Source organism: Giraffa tippelskirchi, chromosome 13 (genome assembly GCF_054371585.1).
Source record: "Giraffa tippelskirchi isolate mGirTip1 chromosome 13, T2T-mGirTip1v1.2.pri, whole genome shotgun sequence".
Taxonomy (NCBI): Eukaryota; Metazoa; Chordata; class Mammalia; order Artiodactyla; family Giraffidae; genus Giraffa; species Giraffa tippelskirchi.
Genome location: NC_137287.1, coordinates 21,402,705 through 21,424,872, shown reverse-complemented (window position 1 = coordinate 21,424,872; position 22,168 = coordinate 21,402,705). Strand labels below are relative to the sequence as shown.

The following is a 22,168-nucleotide window of genomic DNA, read 5'->3' as shown; positions in this document are numbered from 1 at the left end:
TAGCAACCCTGTGTGATGCTCCCTCACTGCACTGAGTGTCATTAAACACCTGTGTCTTACTGCAAACCTTGTGCTTGGCCATCTCCTCTGTGCCTGGAATGGGACCTGGCACCATACAACATGGATACCTGTTTGTTGAATGAATCAACGAGTGTTTGTACCACCTGAGCAGGGCAGGACTCAGCCTCGCTCACAGGGCGCCCACTGAAACCACACTGCACTACTGACTCAAGAGGGAATGAAAAGCTTCTCAGGAAACCTGGAAGGAGCTCTTGAAAAGAACAAAAGTGTAAGGAGGAAAGGAACACTATTTCTTTCTGCCTATAGCTTTAGAAGAGTTGTAATTGTGAATGGCCTGTCAATCACATTTGATAAGTTAAATCACACCTTAGAGCAATATTTCTCAACGTTGTTTTCTTCTGTGCACAAAAGCTGTTGCATAGGTAACTTTTATGAGTTATGTGAAATTTTCTTTCCAGGGTGGAAGCCACTCTACTCTTTTCTCCAACTCAAGGTAGCATAAATATGCTTTTTAAAGGTGATACGCAGTTTTGCCCCCTTTCATCCAAAGATCCCAGTATGCCCCCCACCTGTCCCTCCTGTTAGTTAGAATTCATATCTTCGGTGCTTCTAACTTCATTTTGCTCATAAATGTCTCTAAGAGCATGTTGAAAGCTATATTCCCATTCCCCTCAAATTTATAAATATGTACGCGCAACGTTTTGCAGAATTCATCTTATTGCAGTGGAAAGTGACTGCCTTCAACTCCACGCACTTATTAATGTGTTCCTTGCAAAAGGTTATGTCTTTTTGCCTCAACTTTTTAATGTAAAATAAATGATCATTTTCTAGAAGCAAAATGCTCAGAGTTGTGCAAAATAAGATGGAAAAGTAGCCTTTCACTTACTCAAAAGGAAATTTCAATGCTGCTGCTGCCAGCGTTTAGCTGATTGGTATAAGCAGCTGAGATTGTGGGCCAGTGCGCATGCCATCTTTGACATCAAATCAATTCCGGCTTTTGGTTTTGATGGCAATGGACACCTGACTTACAAAGGTAAGTGGAAGTGAGTGGAATAAGAGATTCTGTGGGTCACTTTGCCCAGTGAGAGTGGCCTGGTGTCTAGGAGCACGCGATTTCTCCAAGGCTCCTTAAGTTGCATTCAACCTGCATCATTTCCTTTGTACTCGTGTCAGGGAAGTCACCTCTAGCCTGGTCTACATATTCTTTGCTTGGCAAAGAAACTTTATTATTTCAGAGATGTGGCCTGCTTTTGCAATTACCCAAAGGAGCTCACAAAATAGGAATTCTTTGATGGTGTCAGAGTGCATATAAGAGGTGAAAACGGGCTTCTGGCTCCCCAGGGAAAAGAACAGTGAGTTTGTCCAGCTGCCAGGCCAGAAAGAATGGGGCAGTTATCAGTCCCCTCATAACCTGCCTCGGCGCTGTTAGGAGAGATGTCTGTGGTTCTGGAGTGGATGAGGATGCCCTATGGGGCATCCTCACGTCTTACATTTCTTCCTCGGCTCCAGGCTGTCAGCCAGCTCACAGCCACACTGACTCTTCTCCTTCAACTACTTTGGACATTATCTGTAACATATTCTTTTAGAGGTTATCCTTCCACTGGTGGCTGAGATAGTAAAGAATCTGCCTGCAACGCAGGAGACCCGGGTACAATCCCTGTATCGGAAAGATCCCCTGGAGAAGGGAATGGCTACCTACTCCAGTATTCTTGCCTGGAGAATTCCATGGGCAGGGGAGCCTGGTGGGATACAGTCCATGGGGTAGCAGAGGCAGACACGACTGAGTGACTAACACAATTTTAATTTCACAGTCTAGAACCTATCAATATTTTACCAGCCTACATCCTGTTACCATTATTACCTCCTTTTTTTTAAAAAAAAAAACAGGAAACTTCTCTGTAGATCTATCCATAGGATGGATCCTCTTCCTCCTGTGTTTTCTTGCTATTTACTCAAGTGTGCCCTTCGGTAGTTTTCACTAGTAAATTTTGTCAATAACTTTTTTTCTAAAAATATTTCCTTGAAAATTATACTGTGATAGTAGCCTACTAGTTATTGGTTTCCTCTACTTGGAACTTTACTATTTGAATTATTTACAGTGGTGATTGATTGAATCTCATAATATCCCCCATTACTCTTCTTTCTGTAACAGACATGCATTATGCGAGTGTAATTAGTGTGTATTTAATTAAAATGTTGTTCTTGCTTATGTAACCAATAGTAGGACTTATTAAAGAATTGAGATAAAGAAAAAATATCTTTTTTCTAAAAATGTCTTTATTTGCCTTCACCCTTGATTAGTAGTTAATCCGGTACAGAATTCTAGGTTGGCAGTTATTCTCCCTCAGATCTTATAAGATGTAATTCCAGCATCTTCTGAACTTTCATGGCATTGTTGAGAAATCTTCTCTGAATCTAGTTGTGATTCCTTTACAGGCAAATATGTCTTTCACCTCTGGTTGCTTTTCACTATCTCTTTGATATTCTGTAATTTCATTACAATGTATCTAAAGTACAGATTTGCTTTCTTTTGATCAGAACATACTTTGTTTCCTAAATCTGAAGATTAATGCTTTCCATCAATTCTGCGAGATTCTCAAGCCAACATCTCTGAGTATTTTCTTTTCATTCCTCTGTTCGCTCTTGTTCCAGCTCGATCCTCCTGTTAGACACATGTTACACCTTCTAATACATTTCTCTCATCTCTCAGAGAGATGCATTTCAATCATCTCCATGCATTTTAATCATCTCTTTTTGTCATATCATCTTACTCTCCATTATTTATGATGGATTATTTCTTGATGTGTTTTTTTAATTTTATAGTTTTGAGCTTAGTGGGAATCATTTCTGCTGTATGAGTACCATGTATCCCGAGTTGGAAGCGTTTCTACTAAGTGGCTTTACATTTACTTCTGCTGCACTGGGACAGAATTTTGTGTTAATTTCTTGCTTTGGGACTCCTGCACCATGCTTGACACAAGCTCAGGGTTTCAGTTTTTCTTCCCAGACCCTGAATAAAGGCAAAGTTCCTTACAGTTCCCCTGAGCCATTGGAAAGAATTTCTCGTCTTCCTTCCCAACAATGACAACCCTTGCAAGTTTCACAGCTCTGTACATGGGTCTTGATTCCAGGTAACCACCTCCCATGAGCTTAGGGTCACAACTTGTCTTCTGGGGCATAACAGCTCGATCGGCTAAGGCCTATATGTGGTTTGTTATCTCAATGGGCTCCTGTGGCATCATTCCATCAGTGTTCTCTTCATGTCTGACATTCAGAGGTTTCCCTTTCTTTTTTTGTGAACTCAACTATGTATTATTACTGTAATATTTTGTCTACAATTTCTGTTGATAGGAGAGTCCATGTTAACTCAGGCTACTTTGCTGTGGGGCCTTATGATGTCCCTTTAATTATGGCTGTATTTCTTTAGCAATACAATTAGCAACTTAGTACGATGCTGAAGATAAGGCTTTTTGATAAAGCAAATTCACCTTTTGGTAAAGTTCCAGTCTTTTAAAATTGAGTTTTCCTCTCTTTAACAAAAGATTCTAATTGTCTGATTTCATTTCAGGATGGTCAGACGTAAACTGGTCCTTCAGATGTGTTGCTGCATTGGGCCAAAAGGTTCAATCAGCACTTGCCAATGTATTATTAGTGTCGGACAGTGATGTTCTCAATCTCATTTGCAAACCCTTCTGCCTTCTCACCTTTAATGCCTCCCTTGTTATGAGCTCAGTCTTACTTTGTACCCTCGTGAAATCTTAGTGAGATCCTGGACCGTGTCACCTGCTTTTTCCATATCACCCACAGTGCCAAGCACACAGTAGGTGGTTAAAAAAAGACTGTATGCTTTACATAAACTCATTTGTAATTAGAGATATTAAAATTAAAGCAATTTGAGATGTCATTTCACACCTATTAAACTAGGAAAAATTGGACATCTTGCCATGTGTCAGAGTGGATAAGAGGTTATAAGAACTCTCAGGGAAGGCTGATGGGAGAGGAGGACTGGTGTAATTCTGAAGAGCAATCTGACATGACTGTCAAATTAAACATATCAAACTCCAGAGTTCCACTCCTGGGCGGATAGCCCAAAGACAGCCTCACAAAGCTCTGTAAAAAAACACGTACGAGGAAAGATACTGTAGTGTAGTCCTAGAGGTGGGGAGCTGGGCACAGTCTCAGTGTCCATCACCGGGAAATTGGGTGGGCACGCGTGGGGATGCACAGCCGGAGTCTGCCGCAGCTCTCGGCATCAGCAGAGTAGATAGACATGAAGCTCCGCAGAGACAGCCTAACAGTCGAGCCCGGAGTAAGGAAAAGGAATGAGGTATTCTGCATAATATCATTTATGTAAATCTTTTAAACCCGCATGCCAAACAATATACATTTTGCAAGAACATACTCAAGCAAAAAGATGCCCAAGAAATATATGAGGATGGATTGCTTCTGGGAGAAGGGAACGGGGAGAAAAGCGAGTACATTAATTAATAAATACATAAGAAAGGGGCTGTCACAGACCAATGATGGTGACAAGCCACAGAGCATGGGTGTGAGTAACTCTCAACACATGACGTTCGGAAGAATAAATAAGAAGGAAACATTTGTTCAGTTGGGAGTCCCATTTTCTCCTTGAATTCTTGCCCGCTCAGGCCAGCCTTGTGTGTTTTCTGGAATCTTGTAATTATTACTTTAATATGTGTCCTTTCCTTCCAAATCACTGAGAAGGTCTTTAATCACAGGAGGTGTGTCTCATTTGTGGTTACATGGCTGCCGCAAGATGTAGTTGAAAGAGGATGGACTAGGGGTCAGATGAGCCTCTGCCCCTGACTGTGTGACCTTGGGCAAGGTCATGTCATCTTTCTTAGCCCCAGTCTCCTCATTTGGAAAACAGGGGCAAAAAGACCTTTGAGGATTATTACCAGGACTAAATGAGGAAATTTGAACAATTGTCCCCGTACAGAACCTGTGGTGTTCAGTAAATCCTAGCCTCCTCTCCTTGATTATATTTGCTATAGTCTCCAACACATCCTAGGGGTTCTAGCAAGATTTTTGGAATAGAAATGGACTGATGTTCACATAGACTGGAGCAAAAGATAGTGGCTTTTGGTGTAGCTAAAACAGAGCTTCCGCATAGCATTGTTTTAAAGCATCTGAATGGCTTCTGAGTGTGATTGTGCAATGTTCTCCTTTGAGCACCTTTAGAAGGGAAGTCTCTGCTTTCACACACGCCTCCGCCATCCCACTTCCCGGCTCTGTTTCAGGCTTGAGGACTCTGTGACTTCTCACTCACCTTCCTCCCTGCTGGTCTTGGGGAAGAAGTACTCTGTGTGTTCAAGTTGATTTCTCTTTCCCTTTTGTTCTCTGCTGTCTGTTAGAGAGACCATAACTTAATGTGAGGCCGGATGATTATCCCCATGCCCGCTGCAGCGTTGAGAAACCCTGACACTCTACTGTGGACTGTGGTGATTTTCCAAGGCCTTTAGATTGATTGCATTCATCTTAGCAGCAGGTTTCACACACTATAAAATTATCCAGCTGCTTTCTAAAATCTTGCATTCAACCTGAAAGTCTTTAAAAGCTTTCACATTTTGAACATTTTTAAATCCAGCAGATTTTTGGACAATGCAACTGACTCACTGTGATTTGGGTGGGTTTCTTTTTTTAACTGTTCAGCATGGCACACAGAGGGACATGAACCATGCAACATGTCCTAAATAGCAGGCTGAGCAGAGATACTCACTTTCTGGCAGTTATCATTCCTTGATTTGTGTTATTTCATCACTACCAGTCAGCAGGAGCTCACAGACATATACACTTACCTCTTTGAAATAATTGAGTCCTCTGTCTCCTTAAAATAAGCCAACCCACTTAGATACTAAGACCATGAATTAACAGAGAGGAAAAAAAACCTTTTACTAAAATGTTTACCATATGGAAATGTTACAGCTCGACTTCAGTATGTGGGAATACCAACCGTTTTGTTGACTAGTTCTCATTCTAACTTGACTTAGACAGACTAAATAGGCTAGGTGCTATGCTGCATAACAAACAACCCCAACATAATCTTAAGCTTTGCACAACAAAGGTTTGTTTCTTGCTCACGCTACATGTCCTTCAAGTGTCAGCAGAGGACACCATCTCCTAGTGTCACTGAGGCACCCAGCTCATGGACACTTCATTTTAACATGGGCTTCCAGGGTCACCACAGAAGTGGAAAGGGAATGTGGTGAATAATGTACACTGGCTCTTAACATTTCTACCTGGCAGCAGCTTCAGGAAAGGCTTGATCCAGGGCACAAACAAGGCCTTTATGCTCTGTCTTTTGGACCTGCTTCCTCTGGGTTATATCTATCCTCAGACTGTAGCAGTTCAGGGCTTCACGTCAACACAGATCCCATTTCAACAAAAGAAACAGGGTCCCCTCAAATAGTTCCCACAAACTCTCTAAAAAGTTCCTTTCTGATTGTCCTGGATTGAATAATATAGCCATCCTGAAGTGGTAACCATGGCTAGGGCAATACAATGCATTATTAGCTTAGTGTAGTCATCTCTCCTTTTAGGGCCAGGTTTGGGAGTAGTGTTTTGCTCACATAAAATACAATATAGGATACCCAGTTACATTTAGATTTCAGGTCAACACAGAATTTTGTTTTTAGTATAAGTAAATCCCAACAATTTCAAGAGACGTACTTTAAAAATAAAAAGATTCATTGTTTATCAGAAATTCAAATTTAACTGGATATCCCGTATTTTATTTTCTAAAACTGGCACCCCCATATGGGAACTCTCTTCCCAAACCAGTGGTTCCTTCAAAGCAAAAAGTGGATCTTGTATTATCAGAGTAAGAGGCTTCTGAGTGTCATAAGTTCTCGTTCACTATAATAACTATGCTTGAGCTGAATGGCTGTGGTGTTTCCCCTAGGTGTGTAGTATGATATAGCTCTGAAATAATACCTTACAATGGCACGACACTGGGTAACAAACAACCCCAAAACTTAGTCACTTAAACCAATAATGTATTACTATCTCTTATGGTTCCATGCAATGACTGGGCTAAGCTGTGCAGCCCTTACACAGCATCTCTCATGCAGCTGTGGTCAGATGTCAGCTGGGGCCATTACCATCTGAGGGTTTTCCTGGGATGCATGTCCAAGAGGGGTCACTCACAATGCTGGCAGGTGATGTTGGCTGTTGGCCATGAGCTCAGCTGGGGTCGTCAACTAGAGGGATGATGTGTGACCCCTCCACCTGGCTAGGGCTTCTAGCAGCATGACAGCCAGGTTCTGAGAAGAAGAATCTCCAGAACAAGTGTTCCAAGAGGTCCAGGCAGAAGCTGCAGAACTTCCTGTAACTTAGCTTCAGCAGTTTTAGAATTTCACTTTTGCTGGCTTCTGGTAGTTGAGCATGTCACTGAGGCTGGTCTCGATGCGAGGGCAAAAAGGAATTAGACCCCATCTCACTCTAGAGGAGCAGCATATGCATAGGAGGAAGGAATTGATGGAGTCATCTTGGAGGCCGTCAACCACATGCATTTTACGTACATTATGTAACTTAACCCTTTTATTGACCCTGTTGGGTAGAAACTGATATAGCCTCATTTTATAGTTGAGCAAACTAAAGTCTCACTAGAGTCAAAACACTTGCCCCAAATCAAACAGCTAGTAAGTGCAAAACAAGGACTGGAACTCAGGTCTTCCAATTCCAAGTCAAAGTGAGTTTTTTTGCCATTGCAGCCCAGCTCTCTCTTCTTTGGAGTGAGATAGCCTTTGAACATAGATTGAAGAATAAAAATGAAAACCTATCCTGAAGGAGGATGTAATCATATTCCCCTGATTCATGAGAATTTTCCACTCCCTACTTATTGTATTACATTCCTTGGGTGTCCCCTAGGATAACTTAAGATAAAAGGTAAAGAACTTATTTGTTGCTATTGTTGAGTCACTAAGTCATATTTGACTCTTTGTGACCCCACGGACTGTAGCCTGCCAGGTTCCTCTGTCCATGGGATTTACCAGGTAAGAATACTGGAGTGGGTATCCATTTCCTTCTCCAGGGAATCTTCCCAAACCAGGGATTGAACCCGAGTCTCCTTCTTGGCAGATGGATTGTTTACCATGGAACCACTAGGAAAGCCCAGAGAACTTAATAGACAAACAATTTTCAGCCAGTGATGGTGTTGATGACTGGATTAGTTTGGATTATTAGTCCCTAAATACTCACTCCTGTGTCCCCTCCATCAGTGTTGGGTGGCCTGTGACTTGCTTTGCTCAAAGGGATGTTAGTGGAGGTACTGAATTGGCCAAAAAATTTGTTCAGGTTCCTCCATAAGATGTTATAGAAAAATCCAAATGAACTTTATGGCCAACCCAATAACATGATCAGAGGTTTGAATGTGCTTGTGTCACTGGGCTTGCTCCCTTGTGCTTCTATAACCAACAGTCCTTGAAGGAGGGGAGACACCTGGGCTTAGACTCCTGCCCAGTTGAGTCTAGCCCAAGCTCAGCCTGGACCAGTGATTCTCAACTGAAAGTGATTTTGCCCACCCCCCACCCCGTAACATTTGGCAATGACTGGAGACACAGCTAAGAGGAAGGTGCTATGGGCATTTAGTGGCTAGGGGCCAGGGATGCTGCTAAATGTCCCACAAATGCCCAGGACAGCCTCCCATGACAACAATTATGTGGCCCAATGTCAGCAGTGCTGAGACTGAGAAACCTTGACTCCTAGCCTATCTATAGACATGTGAGCAAAAATAAATGGTTGCAGTTTGAAACCTCTGAGTTTAGAGGGAGGTTTTTAATACGGCATTACAGGGCTTCCCAGGTGGTGTGGTGATAAAAAATCTACCTGCCAGTGAGGGAGCCACAGGAGACGTGGGTTCGATCCCTGGGTTAGGAAGATCCCCTGGAGGAGGAAATGGCAACCCACTCAGGTATTCTTGCCTGGAAAATTCCATGGACAGTGGAGTCTGGCGGGCTACAGTTCAGAGGGTGGTAAAGAGTTGGACATGACTGAGCAACACTATTACTCTATTATAAAGTAATAAATGACAGATATGATGGCAAATGAGAAAAGCATGTTTTACAGGGCAAGCTCATGAATGGTTCCTCCCAGCTAGGCTTTGCTGGCTCTGATCCCCAGGCATTTGCCCTGACAAAGGGCAGCCCAGCAGATCAGCCTGGATTTTTACCTCCTGGGAAGGAAGGCACCACCTCAGGCCCCTAAGATGCCTCCCTCAAGCTTCATGTCATCCTCTTTCTTGCCTCCTGAAGCCCTTAATGACTCTCTGCCTCACGAGGCCTGCCCCTTCCCCTCTCTGTCACATTCAATTTGTCTGAAGAATTTTCTCCAGCTGGTTATTAATGCTTGTTTTCTCCTGCAGAAAAACTTGCCTTTTCTCTCATCAGTCCAGGCTAGACTCTCCAGTCCTGATGACTACGTGCATTCGATGGTGACTTGTAACCCCAAGGAACTTAATACATTCTGTGCTTTTTCAGAAAACACAAAAAGTGTTCCTTTTGGTCCCTATGTCCTTCAGGATCTTTTTATGTAATCTCGTTTTTCAGACTGAGAAAAGAATCGGGTTCTGACTAATGTGCACAAAAGAAATTATAGAAATGGACTTCCCTGGTGGTGCAGCAGATAAGAATCTCCCTGCCAATGCAAGGGACACGGATTCGATCCCTGGCCCAGGAAGATTCCACATGCCTCAGAGCAACTAACCCTGTGCTCCATGACTACTGAGCCCGTGTGCCTAGAGCCTGTGCTCTGCAACAAGAGAAGCCACCATAGGCTGCAACTGGAGAAAGCCCATGGATAGCAATGAAGACCTAGTACGATAATAAATAAATTAATTAAAAAAAAAGAAATTATAGAAACATTTTAACCCATTGAACATGCAGTTCTGTTTTATAGCAGTTCACCTTCCTCATCTACTTGGAAGGGTTTTTTTTAAATTAATGTATAATTTGCCTGCAGGAAGATGCGCAGATCTGAAGGGTACAGCTTGATCAGTTTTTATATCTATATACACCAGTGTAACCACTACCCTGATCAAGATCTAGAACATTCTGTCACCTCAGAATGTCCCCTATGGACTTCACTGGCGGTCCAGTGGTTAGTACTCTATGCTTCCACTGCAGGAGATGAGGGTTCAATCCCTGGTCAGGGAACTAAGATCCTGCCTGCCACGCTGTGTGGCAAAAAGAGAGAGAAAGAGAAAACAAAATATTAGTGCCCCTGTGCCCCGTTCCAAGCAATCACTACCCCACAGAGGTCATGGCTATTCTGCCTTCCATCATCAATGATTAATTTTACCCGTTCTTGGGCTGCATAGAGGTGGAATCATACAGTGTGACATGCAGTACTTATTCACTGGTGTCTGGCCTCTTTCCGTTCATAGGATTCTTATACTCATACACGTGGTTGAGTGTATTACTTAGAGGATTTTAAATAGCTTCATCCACAGGGAAGAGGAAAGATTTGGTAGCATTTCTACAACTATTATTTCAGGAGTCCTTGAATGTGTAAAAGAGCAGATTAAGGGCTTCCGAAGATGATGGACATCTAAGTCCTCCTCTTGCCCTCCGTGCCTGTGAGGACAATCAACACAATAGGGGGGAAATCTGCATTGGTTTTATCTCTTTATAATTTTTATTTTTTATTGAAATATAGTTGATTTATAATGTTCAGATGTGCAGCAAAGTAATTTAGTTGTGTGTATATATATATATATTTATTCTTTTCCAAATTTTTTTCCATTATAGGTTGTAGAAAATTGAATATAGTTCCCTGTGCTATATAGAAGTCATTCTAATCTATTTTATATATATTAGTGTGTGTCTGTTAATGCCAAGGCATTGGTTTTAGATATTAAATATTTTGTTGTTCAGTCTCCCAGTCATGTCCAACTCTTTGTGACCCTGTGGACTGCGGTACTCCAGGCCTCCTTTCCCTCACCATCTCCTGTAGCCTAAGTACATGTCCATTGAGTGGGTGATGCCATCCAGCCATCTCATCCTCTGATGCCCTCTTCTCTTTCTGCCCTCACTCTTTCCAAGCATCAGGGACTTTTCCAATGAGTTGGCTGTTCGCATCAGATGACCAAAATACTGGAGCTTCAGCTTCAGCATCAGTCCTTTCAATAAGTGTTCAGGGTTGATTTCCCTGAAGATTGACTGGTTTAATCTCCTTGCTGTCCAAGGGACTTTCAGGAGTCTTCTCCAGCACCACAGTTTGAAGGCATCAATTCTTTGGTTCTCTGCCTTCTTCATGGTCCAGCTCTCACAACCGTACATGACCACTGGGAAGACCATAGCCTTAACTATAGGGACCTTTGTTGACAGAGTAATGTCTCTGCTTTTCAACACATTGTCTAGGTTAATCATAGCTTTCCTGCCAAGAAGCAATTATCTTCTGATTTCATGGCTGCAGCCACCATCCGCAGTGATTTTAAAGCCCAAGAAGAGGAAGTCTGTCACTATTTCCACCTTTTCCCCTTCAATTTGCCATGAAGTGATGGGACCGGATGCCATGATCTTAGTTTTATTTTTAATATTGACTTTTAAGTTGGCTTTTTCACACTCCTCCTTCATCCTCATTAAGAGGCTCTTTAATTCCTTTTTGCTTTCTGCCATTAGAGTGGTATCATCCACATATCTGAGGTTGTTGATGTTTCTCCCGCCTATCTTGATTCCACCTTGTAATTTGTCTAGCCTGGCATTTCTCATGATGTGCTCAGCTTATAGATTAAACAAACAGGGTGACAGCATATAGATTAAACAAACAGGGTGACAGCAGACAGCTTTGTTGTACTCCTTTCTCAATCTTGAACCAATCAGTTGTTCCATTTGGGGTTCTAACTGGTGCTTCTTGACCCATATACAGGTTTCTCAGGAGACAGGTAAGATGGTCGGGTATTCCCGTCTCTTTAAGACCTTTCCACAGTTTGTTATGATCCACACAGTCAACGGCTTTAGCATAGTCAATGAAACAGAGGTAGATGTTTTTCTGAAATTCCCTTGCTTTCTCTATGATCCAGTGAATGTTGGCAATTTGATCTCTGGTTTCTCTGCCTTTTCTAAACTCAACTTGGACATCTAAAAGTTCTTGGTTCACATAATGCTGAAGCCTAGCGTGCAAGATTTTAAGCATGACCTTACTAGCATGGGAGATGAGTGCAATTGTCCAATGGTTAGAACATTCTTTAGTACTACCTTTCTTGGGAATTGGGATGAGGATTGACCTTTTCCAGTCCTGTGGCCACTGCTGGTTCTTTCAGATTTGCTGACATATTGAGTGCATCATCATTTGATAGCATCATCATTTAGAGTTTTGAATAGCTCTTCTGGAAATCTATCGCAGCCACAGCTTTATTAACAGCAGTGTTTCCTGAGGCCCACTTGACTTCACTCCAGAATGTCGGGCTCTGGTTGACTGAGCACACCATCATCATAATCCTGTTCATTAAGATCTTTTTTGTACAGTTCTTCCATGTATCCTTCCCATGTCTTCTTGATCTCATCAGCATCTAGTAGGTCTCTACTGTTCCATCCTTTATTGTGCCCATCTTTGGGTGAAATATTCCCTTGATATTTCTGATTTTCCCGAAGAGATCTCTAGTCTTTGCCTTTCTGTTGTTTTCGTCTAGCTTTATGCACTGTTAATTGAAGAAGACCTTCTTGTCTCTCCTTGCTGCTTTTTGGAATCTTAAGAATAGCTTCACCTATTTGTAGTTCTATCACTTCATGGGAAATAGATGGGGAAACAGTGGAAACAGTGTCAGACTTTATTTTTGGGGGCTCCAAAATCACTGCTGATGGTGATTGCAGCCATGAAATTAAAAGACGCTTACTCCTTGGAAGGAAGGTTATGGCCAACCTAGATAGCATATTTAAAAGCAGAGACATTACTTTGCCAACAAAAATCCGTCTAGTCAAGGCTATGGTTTTTCCAGTGGTCATGTATGGATGTGAGAGTTGGACGGTGAAGAAAGCTGAGCACCGCAGAATTGATGCTTTTGAACTGTGGTGTTGGAGAAGACTCTTGAGAGTCCCTTGGACTGCAAGGAGATCCAATCAATCCATCCTAAAGGAGATCAGTCCTGGGTGTTCATTGGAAGGACTGATGTTGAAGCTGAAACTCCTAGACTTTGGCCACCTCATGGGAAGAGTTGACTCATTGGAAAAGACCCTAATGCTGGGTAGGATTGGGGGCAGGAGGAGAAGGGGACAACAGAGGATGAGATGGTTGGATGGCATCACCGACTCAATGGACATGGGTTTGGGTAGACTCCGGGAGTTGGTGATGGACAGAGAGGCCTAGCGTGCTGCAATTCATGGGGTCACAAAGAGTTGGACACGACTGAGCAACTGAACTGATTTGTAGAAACTTCATGGGTTTCCCGCTAGATCGGTTACTGATAAAGCTGGTCTGAAGGTGCCTTGGAAGGAAGCCTCACTTTCCCCATCCTGAGAGGAGGGAGGAGGGCCATGGGCAGTCAGAGATCCCTAAAGCCAAAGCCCATGTGGTGGTTGGCTTTCCTCCAAGACTGGAAGGCTCCCATGCACAGCAAAGGTCTATAGAGGGCATCTCCCTGGTGCTGGCAGCCAAAGTGGATAAAAATTCACTGAGAGAGGGCAACCTCCAAGGCCTCCTGTCTGGTTGAGCAAGAAACCTGGCACCCTAATTGGTCTAAGCAGGTTGACTGTTCTTGGGTCAATTTTGGTAATTTATCTTTTCCTCGAAAAACTTCCACTGCATCCAACCATTCAGTTTATAAACACAGACGCGCATGGTCTCACAATTGTATTTTAAGTCAGCCAATGATTGACTGGAGTATTATTTCAATAGAATGTGGTCATTGAACCCTCAGAACCTGAAATAGCTGAAAATAGCTTCCTCTTTGCCACACATGAGGACAGCAACTTGGCTGTGTTTATAGAAACCTGGAGTTGCAGGCTTTCCGAACCCCCAAAACTCAACATTGTCTTCTGTCTGATGCTGCAGAGGTGAAGTCCGAGGCCAGGCTGACTCGTCCTTTATAGATAAGCTTTTCCCCTGAATATTTGTAGAGTCATTTTCCTTAAAGTTAGAACTTTACTGGAATATACATCAGGGTTTTGCTGTGGTTTATGATTTTTTTTTCCTGATATGATTTTTGCATTCTTTTGAAACACAGATCTGGTTTTTCTTTAACTCAAGAAACGTTTTCTCATATTGAACATTGCTTCTGTTACGTTTGCTTTGGCATCTTGTTTGATCCCTGGGTTGGGACGATCCCCTGGAGAAGGGAAAGGCTACCCACTCCAGTATTCTGGCCTGGAGAATTCCATGGACTGTATAGTCCATGGGGTCGCCGAGAGTTGGACAGGACTAAGCGACTTTCACTTCACTCACAAATATGCGTTTTCTTGGTGCTGTATCACTGTACCTGTCTTTGATACGCACCACCTTTCACAGCTTTCATCTCCATCCTCTTCCTCTGAATCCTTAGGAACTTTTTCACACTTGCCCTATTGTTACTAAGTTGCTTTCCTGCATTGTTCATTTAGCTGTTACTGTATCAAATGCGGAGAGGGCAGTGGCACCCCACTCCAGTGCTCTTGCCTGGAAGATCCCATGAATGGAGGAGCCTGGTGGGCTGCAGCCCATGGGGTCACGGAGAGTCGGACACGACTGAGCGACTTCACTTTCACTTTTCACTTTCATGCATTGGAGAAGGAAATGGCAACCCACTCCAGTGTTCTTGCCTGGAGAATCCCAGGGATGGCGTAGCCTGCTGGGCTGCCATCTATGGGGTCGCACAGAGTCGGACACGACTGAGGTGACTTAGCAGCAGCAGCAGCAGTATCAAATGCACTTAAAATTTTTTTATATTGGAATATAGTTGATTCACAATGCTGTGTTAGTTTCAGGTGTGCATTCATGCTCAGTTACTCAGTCATGTCCGATTCCATGACACCATGGACTGTAGCCCGCCAGGCTCCTCCATCCATGGCATTTTCCAGGCAAGAATACTGGAGTGGGTTGCCATTTCCTACTCCAGGGGATCTTCCTGACCCAGGGATTGAACCTACATCTCCTGTATCTCCTGCATTGGCAGGCAGATTCTTTACCATTGTGCCACCTGGGAAGCCAGTTTCAGATGGACAGCAAAGTGATTTAAGTATATATGTATTCATACATCTATTCTTTTTCAGGTTCTTTTCCCATATAGATTATTACAGAATATTAAGTATAGTTCTCTGTGTTACACAGTAGGTCCTTGTTGGTTATCCATTTTATATATAGCAGTGTGCCTATGCCAATCGCAACTCCCAATACATTCCTCCTCCCCACCTTCTCCTCTTGACAACCACAAGCCCATCTCTAAATCTCTGAGTCTTTTTCTCTTCTAAACAAGTTAACCTACATCCTTTTTCTGGATTCCACATATAAGTAATATCATATATAATTTGTCTTTGTCTGACTTCACTTAATACAATAATCTCTAGGTCCATCCATGTTGCTGTAAATGGTATTATTTCATCCTTTTTAATGGCTGAGCAATATTCCATCATGTGTATGTATCACATCTTCTTTATCCATTCATTTGTCAATGGACATTTATCAAATGCATTTTTAAGTGATTTAATTTCTTTCTCTCTCTATACCAGAATCATTTTCATATCTTTTTCTTTTCATCTTATCTATGTTTTTGTTTCATTATGTCTGCATTTTTCTTCAATTTTATTGAAAGTACAAAGCAAATGCTATTGGAATTTACTTCTATTTCCTTTGGTAAATCACTTTCAAAAGCATAATTGTGCTCTGTCCATTTATGATGCAGTTTTCATAGGCTTCATACTTTTACCTTTGTATCATTTTTAATTCATAAGAGTTCCATCCAGGTCTGTCATTGCCTCCCAAGTAGAAGGCAGTGACTTCTCCTTCTGATTTTCCTCCACATGGATCCTGAGCTGGAAGATTTTGCAAGTTCCTGGACTGAGTACCCTGAGGTGGGGAGAGAAAGAAAGTGAGGCCACGGATGGTCCTAGCACTGCGCTGTGACTTCTCCACAATTAACCAGGCCACCAGCACAGGCTGCAAACACTCCAGATGTCCAGACCTCTCAAAACCAGTGAGGGTTAGAAGGTTCGGGACTTTTTTGTGTGCAAGTGACATTAAAACAAACTCAGGCTGGCTTGAGCAAAAGAGAATTTTTTATCTCATATCACTGAAAAGTTCAAGGGTCATTTGGGCTTCAGATCTGGCTGGTACAGGGATAAACAATGCATCAAGCCTGTCTTTCCTCTGCTGTGTGTGCTGACTTCATTCTTAGGCTCCCTGCAGTGGCATGATGCCTGCCGCAGCTTCAGCCCTCATATCCTCACAATTCTGAATACACCAAAAAGAATATTTTCTTCTCTCCCAGCATTCTCAGGAAATGTCTGGTTGTAGATTCATTGGCTCCAGTTGGACCACATGCTCATCTTTGAGCCACTCATCACACCTAAGAGGTGGGATATTCCCACTTCTCAAGCAGGGTTTGGAATCTGCCCCATGCAAATCCTACAAAAGACACGTTGGGTTAGTGTTACCATAAAAAACAGTGAATGAACGGTGGTGGCACAAACAGTAGATGCCCACTGTAGAAGACTTTTCCCCTTAATTCTGTAAAACCACTCTCCTTCCTCAGAGTGGTAAGTAGTGAACTGGCCCAGCAAGAAGGCAATGTACAGTTGGGTAGATCATGTACTGTACAACCATGCCACCTTTAAAGGATCCCAAGTCATATCATAGACATTATAAATCTGTGTAACTTTTATAGTTTCCCAACAGATGGAAGTATTGTTGCATAAAGATACCTTATTGGTTAGGTGTGCATGCTCAGTTGTGTCTGACTCTTTGCAACCCCATGGATTGTAGCCCACCAGGCTCCTCTGCCCATGAGATTCCTGGAGCAAGAATACTAAAGTAGGTTGCCATTTCCCACTCCAAGGGAGCTTCCTGACCCAGGGATCAACCCACATCTCCTGCATCTTCTGCAATGGCAGGCAGATTCTTTACCACTGTGCCACCTGGGAAACCCAAGGGTACCTTACAGGCTGACATCAAATGGTAGGCATCGAGAGGTATAGTTTACTCAGTGGTTCTTTCTACAAGCTGTAATTGCTTTCCTTGAGCTACTAGTCCCAGTGCAGTTTCTTTAGCTTATTTTTGCATGTTTAAGTATGTAAATCCTCAATCCTGTGTCATTTCCATAAATAGAAATCCCATTGCTGATAAAGGATTATTCTTCTTTCTTGCCTCCATGCCTGGCCCTGAAACATATACCTTCCCTGAGAAACCAAAGCTTTTCCCATCCCTTTAAAAAAAATATATTAGTCGCTCAGTCATGTCCTACTCTTTGTGACCCCCATGGACTGTAGCCTGCCAGGCTCCTCTGTCCATGGGATTCTTGAAGCAAGAATACTGGAGTGGGTTGCCATTCCCTTCTCCAGGGGATCGTTCTGATTCAGGGGTTGAACCCAGATCTCCTGCACTGCAGGCAGATTCTTTACTGTCTGAACTACCAGAGAAGCTTCTCTTACTTCGTAGTTGTTGAGTGCTTCTGGTGGTAGAGAGTGGTGGGAAGTCCATTCTGGGGTAGGTGGATTAGGCTCTGGAAGAAAAGGAGAGGTTCATATCTACTTCCATCTGGTAGCTGATGTGTCATCAAGTTGGTAGTGACCTTAAAGTGCCCCAGAAAGCGGTAGTCCTGATTGTTTTCTGCCTTGGGCATGTCATGTCTCTCCTCTGGCCCTTTACATGAGGGAGCAGGGTTGGGTCATTTCTGAAGGTTTTTACAGCTTTCAGCTGATGCCTCGGGATGTCATTCAAATGGAAGAGTAAAAACATTTCAACAGATGCTACATAGTCTCAATGACAACTCTTTATTCAATGATACTCGATATGAGGCACTGCCCTAGGTATTTTATACCCTAGTATTAACTACATCAGTTAATCCTTAAAACTCTGCAGGTATATCTTACTATCACTTCCATTTTATACTGATTTATTTGGCTGCCTCAGGTCTTAGTTGCCACATGCAGGATCTTTCATTGCGGCACATGGACTCTAGTTGTGGCGCGTGGGCTCAGTTGCTCCACAACATGCGGGACCCTAGTTCCCTGACCAGGGATCGAACCCATGTCCCCTGTGTTACAAGGCAGATTCCTAACCACTGGACCACAAGGGAAATCCCTCATCCCCATTTTATAAGTGAGGAAAGTTAGAGAGATTGAATGACACCTGTTTATATAATAAAAGTTCAGTTTGCCCTAGTACCCATGACTTTATGTGAGATTTCCTGAGTACAGTGATAAAAATAATATTGATTTTAATGACTGACATCTGTACAGCAAAAGTGGATGAGCATGAGACATGGATGAGACAGGGCTGCGTTCAGATTGGCCTTTGTTCCTTAATTCCTCTAACCGTCAGCTCTTATTTTCTCTCCTGTAAAGTGGAGATGGTAACACTTGCCTCACGGTCAGGAGGATAAAATGAGTCGATATGACCACTTGGCAATGATAAAAGCACTCAAGAAATGCTCCTCCTTGATTATTTACGTGTTATTTACTTTCAACTTGGGTTTCCGCAGTTGTAATTTTTCACATAAATGAATATGAACTCTATTTGTTCCACATTTCTGGCATCTTTCTGCATGTGTGTTATCCAGCCACCATCTTCTTTCTCCCAGCCTTTTCATGATTTCCCTTTAAGAAAGCCTTCTTGTTATTTCCACTGGAGCCTCTAGATGAGTATTTGAGATGATTTTAAAGCACAAACAGTGGAAAATGCGTTAATATCATTTCCTTTCCAGCCCCATTTCAAATGAAAGGAAAATGCGTTTGGGGAAAAATTCACTTACAACTTTGGCCAGCTGCCCAAACTCTCAAAAGGGCCTGACAAACACAGCAAAGTTTAACTCTCTCTAAATAAAATCCCCATGTCTCTGATTCTGCACTGGGGAAAGCTCTTACAGCGACCCATTTGCTAATGATAGCCCGGACATCAATAACAGAATGTGAAAGACAATCTTCTAATCAATTTTTTTTTTTTTCTGCTGGTTTAGATTAAAGCACAGAAAATGCCCAAATGCTCCATCTGCTTCCTCTAAGATTTCTGGTGGGCTGAAGCCCAATTATGGCTGCCTTATCCATTTTTAATAATCTACTTATGATCATGCAAACACAGGGTGTGATTATACCCACGTCGGTTTCTGTTTCAGAGCTTCCATTTCCATCCATAATTAATAAGCCACTCGGTGCATCGGAGGGGAGCTGAAGGAGAGATGTGAGCGATTCGTAAGTAGGTAGGAAGCTTTTTCCGTTGTCGTTCGTTCATTCATTTTACAAACCTTTCCTGACATCTCTGGCGTGCTGGGCGCGGGGCTAGACACGAAAGTTAGAAGAAGAACATGCGTTGGGCCCCCTCAAGCACGCGCGGGCTGTCAAGGAGGGTGTGTAAGCACCTGCATTCGTGGTGTTTTTCCACCGGAAAATTGTGCTTGTTTTTCCACTGGAAAATTCAGCCACTGAGACAATGAAATTCTTTGTTCTCAAATTATGAAGTATAGGATAATTAGATTACTATATTATTATAAATATAGTTCTAAGAAGGCCTATTTTGGAATCAGTTTCTTCTGTTTCAGGAGGAGTGAGCTGTTCTGGGGAGGCAGTCAATTTAGTGAGGAGGCTAAAGTAGCTTTTAAAGAACTTTAAAGTCACCTTCAAACAGCCGGGGTTCAAGTCCCTGCTTTGTACTGTGTGACCTTAGACAAGCTCCTTTCCCTCTCTGAGCCTGTTTCTGCATTGCACAATGAGGGAAATGCCCTCCTTGCTGGGCTTCTCTGTGATGAAGTACATGAATTCGCTGGATGGATTGTAAAGGGCTACTTCAGTATAATAAAAAAAACCACAAAATCTTGCTGATCAGAAATATAATAAAACCACTCTGTTCTTGGTTTCCAATTTTGCCTGTCCGCCTAATGATCCCAGTCAAATATTACCCACACTCAGGGAAGACCCTTCCTGACCCTTCACACTCCCATTCACGGTACACGTTCTTGTTTGCAAACAATGCAGCTGCCTCTAATAATTCTTAGCACAAAGGGGATATGTGGGGAGAGACATTGGGAACTCATAAATTTGCAGAAGGCTAGATAACTGAATTTAGTACATGTTCTGTGATTCTTTACTGAAAATGTAATTGAATCAGTAATTTACTGCTCATTCTCATGGTCGGTATTCCAGCTGCCAGATCTCCTGACAGCCTTTCCGGGCTGCCTGCCCTCCTGCTTCAAAGACTTCCTTGTTGGGCCAAAGTGGTGGTCTCCTGTCAAACCTGACTTCCTTTTTTTTTTTTTTAATTGGAGGATAATTGTTTTACAATGTTGTGGTGGTCTCTGCCATACAACAACGTGAATCAGCCATAAGTACACATATGTCCCCTCCCTCCTGAACCTCTCCCCCACCCCCACCCCTCTAGGTCATCACAGAGCACCGGGCTGAGCTCCCTGTGTCATAGGCAACTTCCTATTAGCAGTCTGTTTTACATATGGTAATGTATGCGTTTCCATGCTACTCTCTCTCAGTTCATCCCCCTCTCTCCTTCCTCTGTTGTGTCCACAAGTCTATTGCCTACATCTGCGTCTCTGTTCCTGCCTTGCGAATACCTTGCAGCACCATCTTTCTAGATTCTGTAAATATGTGTTCATATACGACATTTGTTCTCTTTCTGACTTCAGTCTGTGTAACAGGCTCTAGATTCATCCGCCTCACTACGACTGCAGAATTGGCTTAGTCCAACTTAGAGGAAGTCTCGACTTCCCTTCAAAATTCCCACTGCCAGTCTTGATGGAAAACTCCAGCAATCTGTAGCCTGTGATTTATGGCTGCGTTAAACCTACAAACATTAATCTCTGGCAGAAACTGAGCAGTCCCAAGTGAAATGGCGGGAACCAAATGCTTTATTTCCAAGGAAGGAGACTCACTTTCCACTGGTTGGAAGGTTTCTTGGGGGAGGGGTGGTTGACCTAAGACCCCTTCAAAAGGTAGGGTGGGCAGGTGGAGAGTGAGCCTCCAGGTCGTTACAGACCCAGAGAGTTTTGATGATGTGCCCCAGATCCTTCCAGCCTCCTCCCCACCCTGACAGCCCGCCACAGGGCTCGTCCTTAAACATCCAGCACACCTGCCTCAAGACCTTCACACTTGCTGTTTGCACTGAAATATTCCGCCTGGATAGCCACGTGACTTGCTTCCCTCTTTCACTCAAATCTCTGCTTCACTGTGAGTGAGACTCCCCCTGAACATTATTTAAAAGTACAACCTCCCCCACCCCATGCACATCAGAATTCCCCATCCTGCTTCCATCCTTTATTTTCTTCATAGCAATTATGACTTTATACTATATAATTTACTCGGGGGGAGTCTTTCTCCCCCTTTAGGCAGGAATTACCATCAGTTTTGTTCACTGCTGTCCTCAGCACCTAGAACCACTCCTGCAACACTGTAGGCCCCCAGTAAATATTTGTGGAAGGAATGGATGAAACAGCCCTAGTTTTGTCCTGGGCTTTGGATATGCATGTTGCTTTTCTGGCCCCCAGAACTCCAGCCCACTCTGGGGCCCCATCAGTGACACAAAGCTTGCAGGCACCCTTCTCCTCACCCTTGTCTCGGCTTGTGGCTGAACCCAGTGGGCTGCTGCTGCTGAACACCTTGACTCCTGAACCTGCTGGGCAGGTGGTTTTTGTTTCAGAGGGGCCTGGGTACAGGGTTGTGCCCTGGGATGTCTGGGAGGCGAGGTGACAGGGAAACTGGGATTCTCAGACCAGCCTCGGTCCTCTAGCTTGTTAGTAGATAGGCAACTGCACCATCATCTGAACGCGAGTTTGTTTTTAGTCCAGAGCTGGGGAGGGAGCCTCCTTCCTGGAGTCGTGGGTCAATGGAGCTTAATAAAATGCAAAACTCCTACCATGGCCTCCAAGATCTTGGGTATTGTCGACCTCTGTGGCCTTTGGCTCACACCGCCCTCACCGTCCATTCTGCTTCCTGAACCCGCTGAGCTCCTTTCCTGCCTCAGGGCCTTTGCACTTGATTCCTAGAGTGAGCTCTCCGCTCCC

General features: G+C 43.3%; 1 protein-coding gene and 1 long non-coding RNA gene across 2 annotated transcripts in view; both read left to right on the top strand.

Annotated features, from left to right (window-relative positions):
- The window catches only part of HS3ST2 (heparan sulfate-glucosamine 3-sulfotransferase 2), a 112,941-nt gene that overhangs the window by 27,057 nt on the left and 63,716 nt on the right, over positions 1-22,168 (top strand). The gene's annotated exons all lie outside the window — the stretch shown is intronic.
- The window catches only part of LOC145531627 (uncharacterized), a 34,733-nt gene continuing 12,654 nt past the window's right edge, over positions 90-22,168 (top strand). Inside the window, exon 1 of the long non-coding RNA XR_014072608.1 lies at positions 90-289. This is a non-coding gene — a long non-coding RNA (uncharacterized LOC145531627). The remainder of the gene's footprint in view (positions 290-22,168) is intronic.